Source organism: Diadema antillarum, unplaced genomic scaffold (genome assembly GCF_040938485.1).
Source record: "Diadema antillarum isolate AM-2024a unplaced genomic scaffold, OU_Dant_1.0 seq00000002_RagTag, whole genome shotgun sequence".
NCBI lineage: Eukaryota > Metazoa > Echinodermata > Echinoidea > Diadematoida > Diadematidae > Diadema > Diadema antillarum.
Genome location: NW_027271124.1, coordinates 872,030 through 884,473, shown reverse-complemented (window position 1 = coordinate 884,473; position 12,444 = coordinate 872,030).

Here is a 12,444-nt window from a genome sequence, read left to right as displayed (position 1 = left end):
TATGCTCTCTTGAGTAAATCTAGAAAATTAAACTTGCCAATAATTGATATTTAATTATACCTTTTTTTATTCTCTTGTTGTTCCAATACTCCTGTGTGGTTGCAAAATATGGGGTTTTGAAAATAACTCTTTGATAGAAAAATTGCAATTAATATATTGTAAAATCGTTATGCATGTTAAAAAGTCAAGAGGTTATGAGGCTATGACGTTATTGGACAACAATATAAAGAAAATATAAAGAAAATTCCACAAAAATTCACTTTTCTGGCATTATGAAAGAGCATTTGACTAACCGCTTTCAGCAAGCAGGGGGAATAATTGCTACCCTAAACATATGTCAGTATCACGTTGATGGAACAAGTAATTTTCATGAAAAATGAATTCTTGCGGAATTCCCTTTGTTTTCTTTGTATTTATTGTTGTCCATACTTACGTCATAATCTCCAGTAGTCTCCTCATCCAGCGGTTCCAACACCAAAACTGTAAAAATTCATAACTTTTGCATCGATTTTCCGATTTTCCTCAAAATTTCACAGATGTGTTCTACTAATGTTGCTGCTTTCACTCAATCCACATTGCTCTTTGGGTTTGGGTTCCTTTTAAAGGGAAAATGTTACTTGTAAGGTTACTTGTCTCCCGTTTTGGACGTAAAGACTACATTATTTAACAGAACCACCTCGCATACCTAATTTAATCAGTTCATTTGATGACTTCCCTGAATGTCATATTCAGTTGTGGTTTTTAATTCAGTTTATTTCACTTTCAAATTTCTCAAAAATAGACAATATAAATGTATTGTGACAACACTCAAAATACGTAATATACAAACATAGGCCTATATTGATTTTAAATCTCAGGAAAGAAATAAACAATTAATGGCAGTTGTGCTTTAACAGCCTTATTATGCCGGTATTACCGATGTAAAAGAACAGACAAAAAAAAAACATGAAGAAAACCAACGAAACGTTACAGCTTTTAGGAATTACAGGTCTCCATGGAAATGGCGTCTCTTCGTATCAAAATGAAGAGTGGAGGTAATCAAGAACAGACCAGAACAAATGTATGTATAGTATATGTAATGTTATATCCTATATCTGTACTGTTATAGCACAACCACTATGTAAAGAACCTAATTTTCTTGATAGTTTTGTATTATAAAGATCTTGAAAGAAATATTTCCGTTCCAGTTGAATTATTTACAGAAAGAGGGCAAACAGACGGGCCTACAAACAGACAAACGAAATCAGGAATTCTAAAACCGTTCACAGACACAACACAGTGTTATACGCGTGATTACACCTGTTAAAACTGAGGCTGCCCTTCACAATTAGAACGCCTTAAGCCTACCCTATGACTACCAGACATGGCAGTAATCAATGTATGCAACCATATTCCGAGTCTAAGGTTTACTCATTAGGAAAGTTAACCAGAAAAGTGCACGACACCAGAGGTCTTCTTCGGGAAGAAATATTCATATTAGACAATGTAACAATATTCTTGCACTCAACTACGCTAAAATACTCATTAGCAAAATAACAGATCTGCCTGACCATGACACAGTGCAAAAATCACAACAAGCAAGCAAACAAGCAAAGAGACAAACAAAAACACAAACACAAATAAGTTTCCTTTTTCAGTTGAATAAATGAACATGAGTTGACAAAAACTGAACGAAGAGACAAAACGTTCATAACATTACAATTACATTTTATTACATACGCACATCAACATGGACATAATGAGTTGTTATGTGACTGTTCACAAGCAGTGCTAACGTTTCTAAACACAATCTATCGACGGACGAGGCGTTTTGTATTATATTCAGATACACGTATAACTTATACAGTATTATCTTATGGCATAATCTGTGCATAAATGTTAAAGGGATGGTACAGTATTGGTGGAGATGAGAATTGGGCTTGTAACTTTTTGCGAGATACCAAGAAAACTCTTATGATATAGTACAGAGCATACCATTTTAAGAAGAATTCAAAGTTTATTTGATGAAAATCGGGTTTGGAATGACTGAAACATCCAAAAACAAAGTAAAACAAAGGAATCGTAATTAAGTGTGGGCCCCACACTTTATTAGAATAGTTGTTTTTTTGGATATCTCAGCCATTTCAAAACCAATTTTCCGTTAATAAACGTTGAATTATTCATAGAATTACATGCTCTTTCATATTTCATAAGAGGTTTCTCAATATCTCACCAAAAAATGTTAGAAAACCTGAAATAAGGTCTCAACCAAAACTATACGATCCCTTTAATGACATTTGACAGAGTACGAAAGTTTTAATAAATCAGTTTTTATTTGCTTCATCATTATCAGTTCAAACATTTAAAAGCATTTTAGCTTTTCAACCATCCTATTAATAGGTGTTATAATCAGCATGCAAACTTGCAGGTTTCAACGATGTTATCTTATATTAGATTCACACTTTAAAATTTCGTTTATATTCACTTCGTTTTCCCTTCTCTGTTAAAAACACACTACAAAAAAAAATCTTGTGGCTACTGTCAACTATACGTCTGATTTTCTTTCTTATGGCATGGAAACAGCGCAAAGAGGCATGCTATTGGCATAAAGGAAGTATACGTTGACTTACTGAGACTCACTTACATTCCAAAACTTTGTGTGTGTGTGTGTGTGTGTGTGTGTGTGTGTGTGTGCGTGTGTGTGTGTGTGTGTGTGCGTGAGTGCGTGTGTGTGTGTGTGTGTGTGTGTGTGTGTGTGTGTGTGTGTGTGTTTAGGCAGCATCTTGGAGGACGTCCAAGAACAAGCAAACTAGAAATCAAACACATTTCAGCCCCTTCAGTAGACCTACAAGTTGCACCGATCTTCCTAAATGCTCTGCCACGGTTTTTTTTTCATCGCCTTTACATTGCAATGCACTCGCATTTCTTTCTTGTATGGTGGAGAGAGACATTATTATATAAATTATGTAAAATATCTTGTCAAAAGATATAGTTCGCACCATGTGCGGAATTCGAAGTCGGAATCTCTATTTAAAAGTCCCGAGGCGTCATCCGCTCTATTACTGCAAATCAGTCAAAATGGAGAAATCAAACGCATTTTTTTTTAATGTTGCATCTGATAAGTCCGAAGCCAAATTGCTTTGATAATCAAGATCTATGTAATATACAACTATGCATTACATTATTGCATGTGGCAGGGTACAGATCTTTTTCTAAAAGCAAACTTGTATGTATTAGACATACTTATATACAATAATAATTATGTACTATGTAAGCCTACTCTCCCGAGTAATACTCAAAGGATGACAAAAACAACGTATCATGAAATGTTTGATGTAAAAATCAATGTTAACTATTGTATACAAATTATGAATGTACCAGGTGCGTAACCTGATAATACCAAAGTCTGTGATAATTCTGTTAACAGTATGTACATCAAATAAAGCTAAGTTAAAAGGTATAGCTGCTCACTTTCGGAAGGTTGGTGTGTTCAAGCTAATTTCGAGACTTCGGATGTGATGATCTGGAATGTTATATATTTTTGGTTAACTTTCAAGAGTTCTTGTATAACTCATGATTAGAAAGTTTTTTTTTTTTTTTTTTTTTTTTTTTTTTTTTTTTTTTTTTTTTTTTTTTACTTAGGCTATACGGCCACAACCCTCAAAATCGGTCGGCGAGTTTTAAGCCAATTTCGGTCGGACACCTACCGGTGACCAACCGGTGACCGACCAGGGGCCGCTGATTTTTAGGGCATCGGTAGGTCGCCGCTGAAGTTTTAACGCGGAGTTAAAATTTCAGCGGCGACCGACCAGTTTTCACTCGCTGCCCAAAATACGCTCGGCGTCCGAGCGGCAACCGCCAAGGCACTGACCTAATTGAGCGGTCGCTGCGGAGCGATGTAGAAAACAAAAATGATAGAGACAAAAATGACAAAAGCACAGATTGAAGAAAACCAAGAGAACAAATCGAGCAGTCGCCGTCGAGCGATTTAGGAAGTAAAAATATATAAAGATAAAGATGACAGAATCACTGAAGGAAACCTGGGACTAGATGGCGAAAAGAAGCCATGGAAATGTGGAAGAACCAGGGGGAGGGATAGAGGCAAGGCAACCCCACCAAAATTTCAGCATCTCAACATCTCGTCAACCAACATGAGGAACATGGAAGACAGGTACAACCACTTTTGGGCAAAAGAGATGAAAGCTAAAAGTTAGTGCCGATATGTAGACTTAGTAATATTGTTATGGTTTAGTTATCTTATCATTTATCAAAGGCCTACTTAATAAAGAAGTTGTGAATGACAAGAGATTAGGAAATGAAAATATGACATTAAATAGGAATAGAAAAAATGTTATATATAGAAGTAAACAAGGATATTTTGGAAAATTACATTATATTCCAATCTTTGTTCCACCTTGGGTTCTTCTCCATTTTGTTTGATTTCCTAATTTGTAGTTATCTGTGGTTTCACATAAGTCAGGTTTGAGTTGGTAATCTAACTCTTAAATCTTTAGCCTCATGTTTTATCTTAATTATCACATCACTAATCGCATAAAGGTACATAAATAAACCCTGGTAGATCGTGAGAAATTTCCGGCAGAGACCGGTCGGCGGCCACCGGTACGTCTACGGGACACCGGCAGATGACCTATCGATCACCCGTCGGTCGCTGAGCGATTTTGTAAAATTCGGCCGATGGCCGGTGGGAGATCGTCCAGTTGCCATTGAAAGTGATAAAGTGATGTTGAAAGTGATAAAGTGAAATCATGTTCGAAGAAGGATATCTGGGTGTGTTTTTTTTTTCATCGCGACCTTGAGTTCAGGTATAGGGCTTATTCAGAAGCCTGAGAAGTTTAATTTTGTTACATTGTGTATAGATGGTTGCATCTTTGAAAGTCAGTGTAACACCGTGTCATAGGTGTCTATTAAGTGATTAGGATACTGCCCAGTGCAGATCCTCACGTGGTGAGTATGGTTGAGATGTCATCGGTGGGTCGTGACGTCACCGGTGGGCAGTAGTTACCATACCGCCGTCCCTCCCAATCGGGGTCCCACGGGGAATTGAGTACATTCTTTCGTAGTCGGGACTTCCATCCAGATCATTGAACGCGGTCTCCGAATCCTGCAGTTAGAACAGACACAACTAAACAAAGCAACGGCGGAAGTGTGGATGCATTAAATAGACCGGCTGGTTAAAATATAATATATTCAAATTGATTGTGTTCTTTGTCTTTTATTTTATCTTGTTTTGGTATTGTCTGGTTTGTGCAGAGAGCATCTGGAAGCGAGCACGGCCCTTCACATTTGGATTGGGTTCATGGTCGTGTAATGGTGGTGATCACCAGTGCCATTAGACGAGGCCTTAGAAACCTGTATTGAAATCAAAACAAAAAAAAAAAACGAAACGAAACGAAACGAAACGAAACAAAACAAAACAAAGCAATGACGGAGATATGAAAGTCTTCGACCAACAAGCCGGTTTACTGATAAGATCAAGTTTATGAATGTTCAAGTGAATGTTCGTTCATTGATAAAAGCAGTCAAAAACTGGTACAAAGGGAGTCACAGCTAAAAACAGATACAAAACTATGATATATTGTATTGAAAGGTATAAGTGAAAACAAGATAATAACAATCGCATGGATCAAAATAAGCCCAAAGGCCTCTCAATGGCTTGCCCTAACAACTGCCTACATAAGAAAGTTTATAGAATACAGTTGTTCCTACACAAGTACAAGTGATATAAAAACGACACACACACAAAAGACAAATTCGCATTTACCTATGTGGTTACAGTTAGTATAGGCTATAATTATGAACGAATGATTCTGCTGTACGATGTACTTCCTTTTGTTTGAAACAAGGCAGAAAAGGTCATATATACTCAATTCAACCTTAGGTTGGCAAAAATATCTAATTGTTGTGTATGAACATTTGTAATTAAAAAGAGGAAAAAAATATATAAATGTGATTTTACTGTCTTGTGTAACAATAACAATAATAAGTACAGCATTTGTAATGCGCCATCGATCTAGTAGCCTATTCTAAGGCGCAGAGAGACATAATTATAAAGAGAACAACATACATTATAATAATAGTTGTACATAAACTATGTTGTGCAGAAAAAGAAAGGGATAGAAATATATACCCGATGGGCAATTCAATGAGTATTCAACCAAAACAAGATGCGAACATATATGACTTTAGAAGTTTTTTAAATGTTTCAATGGTTTCTGCTGATCGAATTCTCAGTGGAAGAGCGTTCCAGAGAGATGGGGCTGCAGAAACAAAGACTTTTTCTCCGATAGTCGAGATTGTTCTTTTAACTGTTAATTGTTTACCATTACATGAACGGAGATTTCTGCCAGGGACGTATTCTGAAACAAGGTTTTGCAAATATTTTGGAGCTGAAGAATGTACTGCTTTCCATGTATGAAGAAGAATTTTACACTCTATTCTCTTGGATACTGGTAGCCAATGAAGATTGTGTAGTAAGGAACAAAGAAATACATTTATTGAAAACGGTCACTAAAAAACCTTTGTAAAAAAAAAATATGCATAATATTCGAGAAAATAAAGTTTGCGCTTTGCAATTTGTGTATATTTTGATTTCTTTTTTTATTTTGAAATGTATTTATTCAACTGTTTAATGTATTCGTCTGTTTCTACGAAATACGCTTCAATTAAGTGAATCCGGATTGCGCTTGTGGGTCACTATGTGTGTTGCTTTGTGCGAAGACTTTCTGGTTGTAAGGAAATACATTTGTTTTAGCAGTGGGCATAAGATGTGAATATTAGTGAACTAGTTTATTGTTGTTTTCATCACTTTCTTATCTTAAATATATAACTACAATTTTTTGAACAATTGAAGTTGGTGTTCTATGCCAGGCACATGCTTACTATGTCATAAAGAGACAATAGTAGGAATACAGTTATCTTTGTTTTTTGAGTTAACGTATAATTCGTCATCATTGGTTTCATCAACATTATTCAGGATATTGGGGGGGGGGGGCAGAATTAGAGAAAAGTGGACCACTTCCGGGTTTAATCACCTGACAAGCAAAAAAAAAAAAAAAAAAACGGGTATCATCTGCTGACAAGCAACAAAAAACATAACAAAACAAAACAAAGGAAGCAAAAAAAGCAAGAAAAAAGGCGACTCATTTTTTCCTTTCTTTTATTTCTTTTACTTTTTGTGGCTGCTGGCCAACGGAAATAAGAAGAACCCCATATTTTCTTCTGAAAGCAAGAGTAAATTAAGCAGAGTGGTGAAGAGTTTTCTTCAATTTGTAAGATCGCAACTGTTGATCTACATTTTATCAAACATGAAAAAACAAAACAAAACAAGTGATGACAAGTTTGATTTCCGCTGGTTCCTTTTTTTTTTTTTGCCATCATAGATCAGCAGTTGCAATCTTACAAATTTCATTTGTACAGAGGGAAGGCAAATTGAAGAAAAATCATACGTCAAAAAAAAATTACTCTGATTGCAGCAAACAAGAAGTTTAATTATTTGGGAAGTATAAAGTTTATTGAAATATGTGTGAACAGGAATAGGAATTATCATTACGCCAGCCGGTTTGAACCAAGTAGTCAAATGGGATTTCTGTCCCCCCCCCCCCTTAAAAAAATGAATGAAATAAGAACGCACAGAGAAGAATAAGGAATATAAAAGCCGTGTCACACCTTTCTGGGCAAGCCTTGCGTGCGACGTGCGAATTAAGAACAACGTGTACTACCAGGAGGTCCCTGCAGATGACCCGCATATGACAGTTAGCACGTATCTCATCCGTAGTCTCCCGGAGGTGCGCACGCGAATCTTTTTACCCGCAACCATGTTTAGGCCCTGTAACATCTTTCCGGGCTTGGGTGTAGGGATTTACCAGCACACCGGACAATATTTCTGAGGGCGGAGAAGGATTTGGGCGAGTCCGTGCATGTGTCTTTGTACTACTTGCTGGATGCGTTCTACTTTACTTGCGGGTATAGTGTGTGACCTGTGTGCCAGGCGCGTGGGGGCTGACAACTCAGTGAAGGAATTCCTCTGAAGGAATGGCAGAAGTCCCACAGAATGCTATTATCTTGGCTGCATACGGGGACTGCGAAGTACCTGCGTGGGAGTTGCCTGCGAGGTGCTGCCGCTAAGGGCCTCCTACTGGCGTTCTGCGTAGACCTCTCCGGGTATCCCCGCGACTCACCCGGAAAGGTTTTGGTCATGCTCAAAACTTGGCTGCGGTTACATTGGACTTGCGTGCGCACCTCATGGCAACTACAGATGAGATACGCGCTAGGTACTGTCAGGTGCAGACCAACTGCGGAGAGCTCCGGGTAACAAATTTGTTTCCCCGCAAGTCATGCAAGGCGCAAAACTTCCCCAGATACGGTAGAACAAGGCCATGAACATGTTCAAAACTTGTTCCGAGTGAGTTGTGAGGGTTCGCTCGAAGAGGTACACGCAGAACACCCGTATGAGACCCTTACCGGCAGCACCTCGCAGACAACTCCAACGTAGGTACTTCTCAGTACCCGTATCATAAAACGGACCGATTTCAAAGCTCAGCTCACGCAGGTCACACTGAATACACGCAAGAAGGTCAGTAGCACGCTTCTAGCAGGTAAGAATTGAAAATCCTATTTGTTTAGCAGGGCATTTTGAAGACCAGTGCCTTTTGAAGGTAGACTTTCATATCTTTACTTTTTTTCTGCCTCTTCATATTCTTCTATTACGGTGATGTACTCGTATCTTCAGTCTTTTTGCTTTGATGTAAAGCGCCTTGAGCATTAATCAAAGTGGAGAACGGCGCTATAGAAATTGAATGTATTATCATTATTATTAAGAAACAAGTGCGAAACTGGCAAACATTCTTGTCCGCCCGCGGAAAGTTCTCCTGCATGCCTGAAAATCCCTCCTCACAACTAGCCCGCGTAGCTTGCCCGGAAAGATGTGAAACGGCCTTAAACAATGTCAATTTACTGTTGTCACGACCATTCCAGTAATATTTGTAAAGATGATTTTTATTTCCTCATAATGTTCTACAACCTACCTGCGTACATGGTGTTTGAATTCTGGTTGACGGGTCAAGTGCTTGATAGCGATTGTCGCACTCGAGAGGTGCACATTGCGTGTGGGTAAACGCAACGCATGCAGGTCCTGTTGCACCTCTTGCTATTGTGGTGTCGTACGTCCTGGTAGCATTCTGATCAAGTTCCGCGTAGTCGTAATCCGGTGGTTCATTGATAGAGCTATACGGGGGTGGCGAGTCTGAGGGCATAGGTGTGAGATATGTAGTATCAGGGCGTGGTGGTCTCATCTCAAAATGGTACGCGTGTTCCAACGAAGATGGAAAGTTCGGGTCGACGTATGATTGTTCTCTGCATTGACCATGGGAGATGGCTGAGCATCGCGACTGCAGAGCTGGCGTCGTCTTTTTCTTCTTGCTGCGGTGGATCAACAAGCCGACGACGACAAAGACGATGACCACGATGACAAGACTGACACTCAGAGCTATAACAAGCGTGTTATCTTGAGAATGTAAAATGCAAGAGACAAACTGTAAGCGTACATTGTCCTTCCACTGTACGCGTTTTACATTAGTGTGATTTTTTTTTCTTTTTTAATGAAGTGAAACGCGGGTGTGTGTTTGAGAGGAGAGGAGTTTAAGTTCAAACCCCCTGCCCCAACTCGATCAGAGACCCATTTATGGCACAGGCACACACACACACACACTCACAAAATGTTTCCTTAAAATGCGACAAAACGAATTTGCAACCATTTTATGCATATTTTGGGTATACGTTCGATTATGATTCGTGGTGACATCCATTTGTTTGATAGAAAATGCATATCATTAAAATAACGTTTTTGCTACATGATTCAGGTTTCTATTAGCTACTCAAATCGCTATTACTTTTAGTTTCGCAATTTTCTCCACTGAACCCCTCATGGCAATCGCAGGTAAAATCGTCTGATGTCGCCCTGCAGTCTCCGTTGTTGGAACACGTAACATGTGTACATGGGTCAACTATAGTAGGACACCAGAAACATCATCTGTCATGTTTGACAATGTAGATTTCACATTGACTGCAAAAGCATAAAATACGACTATTTTTGTTCGACTTGATTGTATTTCGGGACTTCACAGAAGGAAGAGAGATAAAATAAGACGAGAGATAGGCAGAAAGGAGGTCATTCCACGAGGCAAATACACAAGAGTTATACGTCCCACGAGTTCGACATTGACAAAAAGGTCCATGAGTCATACAGCTTACGAGTCACGCAACCCACTAGCTCGCCACTAGGCAAAATAATGCCCATGAGTCCGACATTAGGCAAAAAGGCCCACGAGTTCAACACAATAGACAAAAAGGGCCCGCGAGTTAACAGTATATGTGTCGGTTTCGTGTGCCTTATTTGCTTAGTGTCGAACTAGGGACCTTGTTTGCCTAGTGTCGGACTCATAGATCTTATTTGCCTATGTAGTGTCGAACCAACGGGCAGTATGACTCATGATGGGCTGTACGACTCGTGGGTTTCGAACTCGTGACGTGCACCCAAATGAAAGGTGAATGTTTAAACTGAATATTTTTTAACCTCTCATCTCAAGCATCATCTACAGTTAAATGATCTTTAAAATGATCTTTTTTTTTTCTTCTGTACACGGCATAGCTGATGTCAATCATATCATTATGCCCTTTAGTCGGATTTACATAATCATATTACATTTCATTTCATTTAGTTATTAAGTTCCCACACAAATTATGCACTTACATCCATGAACAGCTGATGACAATGAAAATTAACATATATTTTGTAAATTCAGTATTATAATTACTACAGTAATATTACATGACACAAAGTGAATTCAAATCAGTTAAGTACCTTACATTCATGTTCATAATAATATGTGCCGGGGTGGCGGGGGGGGGGGGGGGGGGGGGTAACCTACGTAGAAGCAGATGCTAGTGTGCGAGTTTCCCAGAAAATTACATTGAAGTAAAATTACAAAGATATGAAATGATGTGATTATTTGTGCACGCAAAATTAAACGTCTAGGCCTCGATCTGATAACTTCTCCATATCACTTTCTTTAGTAAGTTCTCTTCTGTTTCACCCTCTCAGCACCACCAGTACACAAAACCGTCGACATAATCATGTGGCAATAAGAATAATAATGATACATGTAATAATGATAATGAATAACATTTATATAGCCCTCAATAGTAAGCGCATTCATATGAAGCAAGAACCTTAATCAAGAGACAGCATAATATATATGTATATTACCAAAAGACTTATAATATTATTGATTACATTGATGAGTTTTAAGCGATGATTAATACTTGTCTACACATTCATCGTTTTGAATAATGAAAAGGGAGTTCGTTCGAAAGAGATGGAGCAATGGCAGAAAATGACAGAAAAGTGCGAGGACCAGTATGATCATTGCAGAATAGAGGAAGAACGGAGAGATCGGGTTGAAGTGGTTGACGTGGAAGAGCAGAGAGAATCGTATAAACCATGAAAATGATATTAAAGGTGATAGTTGATATATGGGGAGCCAATGGAGGAATCGGAGAATTGGAGTGATGTGGTTAGATATTTTTGTATTAAAGGGACACAAGCGTATAGCAGCTGTATTTTGAATTCTTTGTAGTAGTGCAATTGGAGGGGTAATCTAATTTGAGGTGAGTCTTACCGCCCTCTGAACACAGTTATTCAATACTTTTCGAGTGTCGTTATAATCACAAACGCAAGATTGCATTACCTTCTTGTTCACAGTTAAGTCCAGTAAATCCCGCAGCACATACACATGTGAATGTCCCAATGTAGTTAATACAGGTGGCTCCATTCAGACACAAGCCCAAGTCGCATTCGTTAATGTCTGTTAGTCAACGGTTTCGTAGAAACGAACAGGAAAAGAAGACGTTTCATCATTCTGTCAGTCAGTAATAATGAGAAAGCTTCACAGTTTTTAAAAGCTATGTGATTATCAGGTTTTTGTGTGTGTCAAATTGATGGCTATTAATGAAAGACCGATTCAGTGGTTCAATAAGTTTAACCAATAATAAGTATCTGCATGGGAAATACTAAGGAATGTTTGCGAGGAGTCCTATAACTAACAAAAATAGGCAATCATAACAGAACCAATTGTCAGGACACGTCGGCTCATATTCATACGCTCCAAACAAGAACCATTAAAGGGATGGTATAGCTTTGGTTGAGATGGGGATTCGGATTTTAACTTCTATATCATTACAAATCACTTATATGAAATATCTAAGAGCACACAATTCTACGAGAAATCAAAAGTTTTATTGATGAAAATCGGTTATGAAATGGCTGAGATATAAAAAAAAAAACCAGAACAAAACTTGGTTTTAGCTGTGTCAGCCTCTTCAAAAAAATTTTTATCAAATCCTTTTAGAATTGTATGCTCTTTAATATTTCATGTAAGTCATTTCTGA